The following is a 10,412-nucleotide window of genomic DNA, read 5'->3' on the forward strand; positions in this document are numbered from 1 at the left end:
GACACACAAATGTGTCTATCAAATACTCCCAAACTTATTATTTGCTAGTCCTCGAGCAAATCTAATCTAAAATAAAATGACTACACTTAGCACGTGCAGTAAGCCGTTAAACCACTGGGTGACCCTAGTGGCGGAGTGTTGTCTCCGGAGGGTTTACCAGAGGTGTACCCACAAAACCTTTACTCCAGACCTTAGCTATCTACAACGAACCTTGGAAGGCACTAAATAATCTCCTTGGTTGGCTTACAATCACTGACTACAGGAGGAAGTACCCTGATGCGAAATTCCAATTGTTGTACACGAGTTTACACTCAAGCATAATAAAATTCATATAAAGTGGCAGAGCTCTACTCAGATAGTTGCACTATAGACAATCATATTCGGAGTCAAACTAATCATATGGATAGAAAAAAGGAGATGGAAATAGAAAAATGTAGATGGTTTTGATGTTAACCAAATGATCGATGTTTCACATATATGTCTGAAGGCCACTGCCAGAATGAACCTATCCTAATGGACTGCGATACCGGTCTGACTAATATCAACACAACTGGCATATACAAGGGAACCAGTGGTCGATAACCTAACTCTAGGTCAACAAACTGGCAATTACAAGGGAACCAGCAGTTGACTACACAGAACAATAACCATTTTTCTTAACTTAACGGCATGAATAGATCTTTTTGATCCAAGCGCATGCTTCTTGTCAGCAGATTACACGATAGTTCCCACAGGTCCTGCATTTCACGCTTGCTTAGGCGACGAAAACAGGGAGAACACACGCATATTGCTATCCAAGTGTTAATACTTATTCCGATTGGTCTAACTGGTCCGGTCTTTTTTTTTTATTTAGTAACTCAGTAACTCTAATTCACTCTAGAAGTGGTACCAACTTGAATCGTGTGCCCCACCTAATCACTTAGAGAAACATAGTTTAAGATGAAAAAATAAAATAAAAAAAAAAGAAATGAAAAGGACTCAACGAGATATGGTGCAACTATCATGTTATTTCTAACACCTTAGCTCTGTGCTTTTATGAATGTACTCTATAGATGTTTCCATCTAATCAGATTGGTTCCTCAACTCCTACAACCAAGATGCTTCCATCCACTTAGATTAGTTAGTGCCATCCTGAATACGCATAAATTTCTAGGCTCTGGAGTTTATTTATTGCAATTAAAAGCTAACAAAAAGTTTCTTCCCCACCCCCAAACTTAAATCTAACGTTGTCCTCGATGTTCTAAAGATAAAATTAAAAGCATGAACAAGGAGAAATTGTTACCACTTGAAGAAAAAGAGTTAAGGAAAGATATTACCATGTTGCATGAGATTGGGTTACCTCCCAAGAAGTGCTAAGTTTAAAGTCTTCAGCCAGACATCAAATACCTCAAAAGGATCTTCACCTTCCAAAGTCATATACCAATAGCCGAAAAAGTTGTGGGTCCATAATACCAAATAGAGCTAACACCAATATGAGAAAACTGCACTGGTTCATAAAAATGAACAGAAGGAGCACATCCTCATCTAAGGTTTCTTGCAAGACAACCGGATCTATCCAGAGCCTCCATTTGGGCTTCATAAGAGTGTCTTGAAAAATAGATACATCCTAAAAATGGGTTTCTAATATATGGATTTCCTACTGAACAGTATCAGGCGGATCAGGTTGTGGAGTCTGAATAGACTCAAGCGATACCTCATATGCACTAGGCTTGAGTCCCAAGTTAGGGACTTCTACTGGGGATAATTGACAATCTCTACCCCCAAATTTAGGGTAATCACTATTCTCCGTAAGACCTTTAACTATGGCTTGAGTTTCCGGATCCGGAGAGTATTTAAAATACTCTAGAGCTTCTTCTAGTTCACTACCCCCAAACTTAGAGTTTTGGATGTCTCTAGATAAACTAGTCACAATATTCCTAATTTCTAGACCATCCGGTTCCTGAAAAAGGTCAATTGCTTTCTCTGAGTTATAATCAGTTGGTTCATCCTCTAAATTCTTTTGAGGTATACTAGTTATAGGACTTATATGTTTCATATCCTCTATGGTCATCCTAGAGTTTCCTTATTGTGTTGAAGCACGGTTACTGGCCTAATCTCATGATCACTATCCAAATAGGAAGTTATAGGAAAAATCTCAGATGGGCCTACAAATGCATAATTGGGGTCCAACTTAGGAGGATCTTTAGGCTCTTCGAAATAAGGGCTTAAGGTAGATTCGGTAGCTAGTAATGGTTCAAACCTAGATTTCCATATATATGTATCTAACATATGAGTAGAATCCAACAGAGAATTTACTTGCAATGTTGCTATCATCATCGAAATCCATGCTAAACTAGACAACTCTCTAATGGATCTTCCGATTCGGTGTTTGGGACAGACTTCGGAACTAAGGTTCCTATCATGTTGACCTCTTCAATGCACGTGTCATCTAGCTCAGAATGTAGCTTATTGATATTAAAAATATTCAACTCAATAGTCATATTACCAAAAGATAGATTCATAATACCATTTCGACAGTTTATGATCGCATTAGACGTGGCTAAAAACAGGAGACCTAAAATCACTGGTATTTGGTTCTCTGGGTCAGGGACAGGTTGAGTATCTAGGATAATAAAATCCACTGGATAAATAAACTTGTCAACCTCTATGAGAACATCCTCGATCACACCACGAGGAACTTTAACGGACCTATCAGCTAACTGAAGTGTTATCCGGGTAGGTTTCATCTCACCAAGTCCTAGCTTAAGGTACACATGGTATGGAAGTAAGTTCACACTGGCTCCTAAGTCAAGCAACGCTTTCTCAACACGGTACTTACCTATTGTACAAGCAATGGTAGGGGACCCTGGGTATTTATACTTAGGAGTAGTGGTATTCTGAATAATAGAACTCACATGACTAGCTATGAAGGCTTTCTTCTGGACACTGAGCTTACGCTTTCGCGTACACAAGTCCTTAAGGAACTTGGCATAAGAGGGAATCTGCCTAATTGCATCTAATAATGGAAGGTTGATATTAACCTGCTTAAAAACCTCCAATATATCATTAAAGTTGGAATCCCTCTTAGTCGGAACTAGCAGATGGGGGAACGGGGATCTGGGAACAAAGTCGGGCTCATCAGGACCCTCATTGGTCTCTTTGGAGACTCTATAAGTCTCCTCATTTTCTGTCTCATAAGGGTGAACTACGGCATGTTCACTTTCAGGTATGTCGACCTTATTATCAACTTTCCTTCCACTCCTAAGGGTCGTAACAGAGTTAACATGACTGTACGATTTCTCTCATCTAGGGTTAGGATCAGTATGACTAGGGAACCTTCCTTCCTCTCTCTCATTAATATACTTAGCTATTTGGACGACTTGAAGTTCTAATTTAGCAAAAGACTGGGCACTATTCTTAAAATTCTGTTTGGTTTCCTCTTGAAAATTACCCTAGCTTTTTACTAACATTTCCTGGATTTTTGATAGCATTTCCTGGATCTTCTTTAATATACTAAGGGTTTCCTCTAAGCTAGTTAATCTATTCTCAGATAGGTTTTGGGTCTGTCTTGAAGGGTTCTTAGTATAACCAAAACCTGGGGGAGGCTGAGAATTACTAGACTGGCCTTTATTCTGGCCCTTAGACCAAGAGAAATTAGGATGGTTTCTCCAACCAGGTTTGTAGGTCTCTGAGTATGGGTCAAACTTCTGACGGTTCTCAAACCTAGCATTGTTATAGACAGCATAAGCTTGCTCTTCACTAACCTGACCTTCCCAAAATGAGTTATCGGGCTCTATTCCACAACTAGAGATTTTAGAGGCTCTATTAGGTTCAACAAGGGACTTATTTTTAGGTTGACCCATTTCTAACGCTTCTAACCTTCTAGATAAAGCAGCAAACTTTGCATCTGATGCAAAACTTGTATCTACCATATTGGTGCTACTTCTATTGACCAAGATTCTTTTAGGGGGTTCCACACAAGACTCCCACTGTTGGGATTTCTCAGCGATATCTCCTAAGAAGGTAAAAGCATCATCAGCATTTTTACTAGTGAATTCACCAGCGCACATAGACTCGACCATGGCTTTGGTCGAATAGTCTAAACCATTATAAATAATCTCTACAAGTTTCATCTTATCAAATCCATGGTGGGGACAATGGGATAGGAGATCATTGAATCTCTCTAAAAACCTATAAAGAGACTCTCCCTCTTGTTGCACACTAGTACTAATGTTCTGCCTAACAGCTGCAGTTTTATGCTTAGGGTAGAACTTCATATAGAAGGCATCGATAAGTTCCTGCCATGTTTCTATGGATTCAGATGGTAGGTTGTTCAGCCAGGTCTTGGCTTTATCTCTCAAGGAAAAGGGAAACATCTTAAGTTTCAAGACTTCATCAGTAAGGTCTTTTATTCTAATTGTCCCACAAATTTCCTCAAAGTCCCTAATATGGAAATAAGGGTTCTCATCATCTTTTCCTAAGAATATAGGGATCATCTGAAGAATACTAGGTTTTATCTCGAAATTAGCCGTAGTGGCTGGCAATTTAATGCACGAAGCTCGGTTGGACCTAGTTGGGAACATGTAATCTTTCAAAGTTGCCATTGGTGGCACAACAGAAATACTAGGGGTACTTTCCTCACGAAGAGACAGATTCTCAAAACTGAAGCTTCCAAAAACGGGGCTCTCAAAAGAAGAGTCTTCGAGCTCCCCGCTTCCACAAGAAGATCTTTTAGGCTCGTCACTAATCAAACGACCAAAATTATCTATTTTCCAAGCACGCTCTGTAAAGGACTCGAGCGCTTTTGGCATACACAAACAAAAATCCTAAAGAAGGGAGGTTCTAAGCAAACAAACAGCAGGCCGACTCCACCAAATCAAACCTAAAAATTTCTAGCAAACAAAAAGCATGATGCCTCCACTTAGATTGTTTCTAGACCAGCTTTTAATCCTTCGAAAAGGAATTCGTTACAATCTGAGCAAATTCTCTGGAATCAGTACGAGTCAAAGTGAGTTGAATAGAGGTGAGGGAAGCTCAGTGGAGCTTTGATACCCAAGGCATCACCGGTATTCAAGGCGGCGCAGTCACGCATTCAACTCACAGAAACCATCCTGAACTTCGAAGTATGCTCAAAAGAGTAACCAATATTTTTCGAATGATTGTCCTATTAAGCTCGTTACCCTATAGGTCTCGTTCTAGTCAAAATTTTAGGCTTAGGTTCGCGTTAGGTTTCGTTTTACTAAGGCGGGCAAGAAGGGAACGGTGATGAAATCCGAACCCTTATCTTGTATTGGCTAGGCCTTTCCCTTTACTAGGAATTTAAAAACAGTCAAAATTCGTCCTCAATCAATGAATCACCTTAAGGAATACAATAACTCGCTTACAGGAGATTCGCGAGTGTTTCAATGGACTTACCTCCCGTACCAGACGGGGGATGAACCGTTGAAGTCGACTCGGGCCATGACTCATATGTCATGTACGAACCCGAGGGGCCGAGACGATATCGTAATCGTCGTCCTTCCATGCACACAGTTTGTATTTAAGGTACCCTTCCGTAGGGTAAAAATAACTTAAAAATGTCCAACGTCACAGTCCAAGTCCAAAGTAAAGTACAAAAATATTACAAAATTTTCCTAATACAATTCTAAAAAAATTAAAAATTAAAAAAAAAAATAAAACTAAATCCTAAAAAAAAAATTATTTGTCTTCTTTTTTTCTTTTCTTTTAGCTTTAAGCTTTTTTCCAAGTCCTTAGTATCCAACTTCAAACCTGCAAATCAAAGACAGACCCAAAGAAACATAAAAAGGAACAAATGAAAATAAAAAAAATAAAAAAAAAAAAATAAAAAAAATCTAAAAATGCTACCTAAACACAAATCCGCGTCGGCGGCGCCAAAAATTTGGTGTAACTCAAATGTCGTTGTAGATAGTGGTGAAAACTGGGTTCTTTTCGAACTTGTGAAGGTAACTCTTTTTTTTAAGATTTAAAAAAATAAATAAATGAAGGAAATTAATAGTAATGTCAAGATTTTAGAAACATTAAGGCTCATGATTCACTATTACTTCAAGTTGATTGGTTATAAATAATATTTCAGAAATTATTATTAAGCTCTTTTTCTTATTAAATCACTTTTTAATTTAAAAGATGTCCAAATATTAAGTTGTAATCCTTAAGCATGATTTATCAAAGAATACATTCTAAGCATAAAACATCAAACTGATTCACAAATAATTAAGAAAACCATTTTATCCTTTTTTTATATTTTTATCCAAGTGAATTAAATAAAATAAATAATTAACGAAATTATAAATAAAAATATTACCAATCAAACATGAGTGAATAGATCCTCCATTGCCTCAATCACCAGGTATTTTAGCCGCTCATCATGTTGGAAAACCTCTCAAAATATTTCATTGATGCTCAAAAGTGTTTTACAATGAAGAGAAAGACAAGAAAATGATATAAAACAGGATTCTGCGACCCACAGAAGGCGTCCAGAATCAACGATAGAGATGAAGTGTTGTTGTCGTTGGAAAACTATGACCCACGGACGACAGTCGTTGTCTTTTTTGGTAAACGACTGCGTTTGGTAGTCTGTTCTTCCTCTTCTTCTTCCTCCTCGAGCAGCAGCAACAGCAGAACCAGAATCTCTGCAACTTCAATTTTCTTGCTCTGTAGTGCTCTAAACCTCTCCCAATTCTCTCTAAACTTAGCTAGCCTTTCCCAAACTGTTTTGCCTTGTATTTATAGTGAATTGGAGCCAAAAAATCCGACCATTGATTGCATATATTCTCCATTTAATCCAAATATTCTCGGCTGCCAATAATAACGAAAATTTCCATTTTTAATCCCATGCACACGTTAACTTTGATCATGCACGCTCCCAAATGTCTTCTCCACGCCTCAACACTCTTCCAACGCTAGTAGGACTCTTCCATGCACACAAGAACTCCATTTTTGCTCGTGCTACAGTGCACGTGCTCTGTTTTGGGCTCAAGGATCGTCACGCGTTTTCCAGCCACTTCTGATCGAACCCACTGCCCATAATGTGTTCCTCATGCCATATCACATCTTCCTACCAAGTTTGAGCGATTGAATCTCCTTTAAACACCTTCATTTTGTTGATTGAAACTCTAACAGTTGAGAACTTCATTTCCCGCCAAAAAAAAAAGTTTTTGAATTTAAAGAGATTAAGTGCCCCTAATCGTATGTGGAGTGTATATAGAAAATGCCCAACTGAGGTGCCCCTTAGTAATTGGGTTGCCCTTAACCAAAATGAGAGTCCGAATAACAAATGTCCTCCGGGATGCCCCGCATAATTTTTCGAGCAGATCTTTTCCAAAAATGTTTATTTCCCAAAAATACATAAAAACACAATATTAGTACAAAAATAGAGTTCCAACAATACGGACATTGAAGACAAATTAGACACAAAAATGTGTCTATCACCAAGTGAAGCTATCATATCTGAGATAAAAAAAATCAGACTATTCATCAGGCTTTCATTCATCCGTCTATACAACAGGATGTTGCAATTCATGATGGGATAGTTTACTGGAGTCGCAAGTTTTTTGATCCTTGTTGATTTTCCTGCAATTTTTGCTTTTGTGTTTCTTGGTGGATCTCTTGTTTAGACTCAATGACTTCTCTTTCAATAATTGGAGATCGGGGTTGTATATTCGCTTCTATCAATACAATTTCAATATTACTGTCATTTTCAAACTGCACTTTGTAAAGGTTCAGCTGACGTGTCCAGTTGATTACCAGTGAAGCTGCACTTCCTCGACATTCTTCGTTGATTTTCCTGAGATTTTTTGGCATTTCGTTCCTGTACAATATTTCTTTCGAAAGCCATACCAATGAGTTTCTTAACACCATCATTGTCGACTAGTGTGAGACCAGCCAAGGTTTCTATATTTCATCCCACTACTTAAGATAGGTTATTACATTTCCACTCAACTGAGGATTGTGCTTTTTCCTTGTCTTCCATATTAGATTACCACCGCCATGTACTCAGGCCAAGTGTGGTTGCCTTTTTCCACCATATGGCTTCTAGTGAACCACTTTTGGAACCAACTCGGGAAATCTGCCTGATTGTTTATCACCATATATATGTTGATGCCTAAAATCTCCTTAAAGTGGTATCAAGTTCCACAGAGTTGCAAAGGGTTAAGAAAATAATTAGGATTTTGACTCAGCAAATGGAAATACAATAAAGAGATGCATCTAGCAATAAAGTTACCATGGCGAGATCGTCAATATGGATCCGAACAATAGCCTGAATCACAGCATTACAAATACTTTCCACGTATACCAGAGTTTTAACTAAGAAAATAAGGGAAATACATTATGTAATAAATAGTCTGAGATAAAAGAAATCATCGGTGCGCCTGGCATATACCCTCTCATATCGATCAAGAGGAAAAGAAACCTTGACAGGGAAAGCATCGTCACCCTCTCTCCGATCATGAGACAAAATCCAAGTGGAAATCGAACGATAAGACTACCAAGACAATATTATTTCGATCCAAAAGCAATGAGTCTTCCATACATACCCCATCTGAACACCAGACCCATTACTCCATTAGAAACCCAAAAGTGAACCACTCAGTACATACTCAATCTTTGTTGCTTCTATTTCTTCTTCTCTATACTTCTACCATAAGTGACTTGGGGAGATTAAAAAGTGATCGAACCATTCCGGTTCAACAACACCACTATCTCCCTCAAAAAACTCTTCCACCGCATTATAACAGTCCATCATAAACTCGGGATTTTGAGATTTAAACACCTTGTAGTAACCCTCTGGCGTAACTTTAAAAAATGTCTGAAAAGCTCCAGGATCGCTGGCACTGTGTAGGTGGTGATTTCTTCCAAATTTGAGAAATTCTTCAGATGAGTTGAATTCGGTGTAAGGAAGGGTCTTCATAATATAAGCTGGCAAGCCTCGTTTCCAATCAACAGTGTCTATTTGCTGAATGGCATCATATAACATATGATCACTATAACTCATTTTATAATTCACTTTATCAAGAGATTTTGATCTATAACCATCCATCCAATCAGCAAGTCTGATTAAGAAACTCAGACCCTTTTCAGCAATCCAGCAGATTAGATGCCGTTCAATAGATCTTGGATCCTCCTTGAATGCTTGCATCAATTTTGTATTCCTATTTTTTTGGAAAGAAAAAGAATTGGTATAAATAAGAGATCCTTAAAATCACTGAATACAAGTTAAGCATTTATTTTGACACCCTTCCAACTTTATAGGACCTACTGTTGGAGATGAATTTAATCTAGATGGGGGTCTAAAATCCTATGTGTCAAAAAAAGTAAGACTCTCACACTCTGTTGGAGATGCTCTTATAACTTCGATAGATTTGAAAAAGAATTGGTATAAATAAGAGATCCCTAAAATCACTCAATACAAGTTAAGCATTTGTAACTTCAATAGATTCTATAACGTTTTGTATGAGAAAGGTAAAATTTCAAAATTACTCTACAAATATGACATGTTTCCATAAATACCACTACACATGTGGAATCTTTAAATTTTTCGTGGACCCTAACACTTGCCGCAAAGTCTAGTTCAACAGAAAAGGAATTCAAACTACTAAATTCGACACTAAAGTCTTCTTTTTCTCTCTTCCTTTCGATCACACTTAGACTGAAACTAAAATCTAAGCGAACCATTTTTAAGATTGTTTTTCCTCATTGTAGAAACTAATTTCAATCGTTCTGCATCTTTAATTTACTTTTATTTACTTTATTTTATTTTTTATTTTTTTCTTAAATATAACCTTAAATTATAATTTGTCAAAACAACAGAGTAAAAACAGATAATCTTAAATATAATATAGGTTGGTTTATAGCTTGGCCCTTTATTTATTTAGCAAATTGTTGCGTAATTATCAGTTAAGCATCATTCAATTTGGGAGCTAAATTTAAATGTAGGATTTCATTTTTTTACCTGTGCGATCCGTCAAATCTGGCGACAAAATCTAACGCCTCAGGAAAGTTATCATAAGGTCCAAGAAGACTCTTGATCACTATCCCAAAATCATAGAAATCTGAAACACAAATTTTATTAATTATAATACTTAAAAAAATTACTAATTGATTTGGATGATTATAAATCATTTAATATAATAAACTAAGATAATCACCTTGCTTCCACTTTGATTTATGCTGATTGTAAGTAAACCCCATCAACTTCACTGAAGATATTCTATGTGCATGATTAAGTATGAATACAATGTTGCGTTCTTTAACAGAACCATGGGATACACCTCTCTCCCTCAACTCTTCCAAAGCTTCTGCACCTGATCTGTAGTTATAATAAAAAAGAAATTACTTAAAATAATTGACAAAGATAAAGTATGATTTATAATGGGTGCTTGAAATTGACCTCGATATTTATTCTCATACTAGTC

General features: G+C 37.2%; 1 long non-coding RNA gene across 1 annotated transcript; it reads right to left on the bottom strand.

The window, feature by feature from the left end:
• Nucleotides 1–9,127: 9,127 nt before the first annotated feature.
• Nucleotides 9,128–10,180, bottom strand: LOC113293882. Its single transcript, XR_003332643.1, has 3 exons — nt 10,146–10,180; nt 9,950–10,049; nt 9,128–9,149 (listed from the first exon to the last, which is right to left on the bottom strand). It is a non-coding gene; the product is annotated as an uncharacterized LOC113293882 (long non-coding RNA).
• Nucleotides 10,181–10,412: the final 232 nt, after the last annotated feature.

Source organism: Papaver somniferum, chromosome 7, assembly GCF_003573695.1.
Source record: "Papaver somniferum cultivar HN1 chromosome 7, ASM357369v1, whole genome shotgun sequence".
NCBI classification, from domain to species: domain Eukaryota; kingdom Viridiplantae; phylum Streptophyta; class Magnoliopsida; order Ranunculales; family Papaveraceae; genus Papaver; species Papaver somniferum.